This window comes from Capsella rubella, unplaced genomic scaffold (genome assembly GCF_000375325.1).
Source record: "Capsella rubella cultivar Monte Gargano unplaced genomic scaffold, Caprub1_0 scaffold_1, whole genome shotgun sequence".
NCBI classification, from domain to species: domain Eukaryota; kingdom Viridiplantae; phylum Streptophyta; class Magnoliopsida; order Brassicales; family Brassicaceae; genus Capsella; species Capsella rubella.
Window position 1 is genome coordinate 15,046,885 of NW_006238923.1, and position 338 is coordinate 15,047,222.

The following is a 338-nucleotide window of genomic DNA, read 5'->3' on the forward strand; positions in this document are numbered from 1 at the left end:
TTAGATCAGCCATAGTCACGCACTCACCTTGATATGGATTGAAAGAAGGACAAAACAAAGAGGAACATAAAGAACAAGCCCCTCCTTGGACCACCAGCCACGAATCCAACCCTCTCCTTGCTAGAACTAACCAAAACTAGCCACAGAAACCTCCAGAAACCCTCACAAGCCTCTCCTTAAGCTTTAGGAACAACCAACCCTCAACCCTCTCTCTCTCTTTTGTTTTTAAGAAGCGCAAAAGCCAAAAGTGAGAAAGAAAGGCTGCTTTTACGAGTTAAAGTCGTGCCTAGGGTTTCTCCAATCAATTCCAATTAAACCAACAGTTTAAATGCTAAACC